We start from the raw sequence: 1,500 nt of genomic DNA, 5'->3' as shown, positions 1-1,500 counted from the left end.
TTGCATTTCAAATAAAGATACCAAGAGAATAAAGAAAATGTCATAATAGGAGTAAATTAGAAAGTTTTTTAAAATGTCATGTTCTATCTGAATCACGAAAGAAAAAATGTGGGTTCAGTGTCCCTTTAATGGGACTGTGAACAATTATAAGATATTTCAGCAGTGCTTCCATTATAAATGTTACCTACTGTAAATATATTATAAATAGTTTATTTGGCTTTATTTTGTTATTTGAAATAGCTGTTTGGCCTGCTGTATCCCTAACTGTATTGAAAATGTCAATACTTAAAAGGACAGTCTACACTAAAATTGTTTTTGTTTAAGAAGATAGATAACGTCTTTACTATCCATTCCCCAGCTTTGCACAACCAACATTGTTATATTAATATACTTTATAACATTTAAACCTCTAAATTTCTACCTGTGTCTAAGCCACTATAGACAGCCTCTTATCACATTCTCTTTTATTTGCTTTTCACAACAGGAGACTGTGAGTTCATGTGGGCCATATAGACAACATTGTGTTCCTGCCCGAGGAGTTATTTCAGATTTAGCACAACACAAAACTAAATACAAGTTAATAGATAATAAAAAGTCATGTGATCAGTGGGCTGTCAGAAGATGCTTAGATACAAGGTAATTACAGAGGTAAAAAGTGTATTTATATAACTGTGTTGGTTATGCAAAACTGGGGAATGGATAATAAAGGGATTATCTATCTTTTAAAACAATAAAAATTATATTGTAGACTGTCCCTTTAAGTTTTGGCTTTGGAACAGCAGTTTAAACATAATCAGGAGAATAAATTGTTTTCTAACTATACAGACAGAGATATGCTAAGGAAGTTTTGTGTGTGTATAAACCGTGATAAAGTTAGTTGAGTCCCTGCAAGCTGTCAATTTTAATTTGTTGTGATTTCAAAGAGCAAAAACAGCTAGTTCACATACAAAAATAAACCTAGAGGAACACTATCCCATACATTTTATACTCTTTAGCTGGTATAGAAAATGATTTGAAGCACATTAAAGGCACAGTCTACTACAGAATTGTTATGGTTTATAAGATAGATAATCCCTTTATTAACCATTCCACAGTTTTGCATAATACAATTTTTACCTCTGTGATAATCTTGTATCTAAGCCTCTGCAAACTGTCCCCTTATTTCAGTTCTTTTGACAGACTTGCATTTTAGACAGTCAGTGTTTACTCAAAACTATCTCCACAGGAGTGAGCACAATGTTATCTATAAGGCACACAAACTGTCTAGCTGAGTGAAAAACTGTCAAAATGCACTTAGATAAGATGTGGTCTTCAATGGCTTCGAAATTAGGATATGTGTCTACTTAGGTTTTGCTTTCAACAAAGAATACCAAGAGAACAAAGCAAACTTGATGATAAAAGTAAATTGGAAAGTTGTTTCAAATCACATGCCCTATCTAAATCATGAAAGTTTAATTTTGACTAGACTGTCCCTTTAAGGGGAATCCAGTTTTACAGTAA

This window comes from Bombina bombina, chromosome 9 (genome assembly GCF_027579735.1).
Source record: "Bombina bombina isolate aBomBom1 chromosome 9, aBomBom1.pri, whole genome shotgun sequence".
NCBI lineage: Eukaryota > Metazoa > Chordata > Amphibia > Anura > Bombinatoridae > Bombina > Bombina bombina.
The sequence above is the reverse complement of the archived record's forward strand: the minus strand, read 5'-3'. Positions refer to the sequence as shown.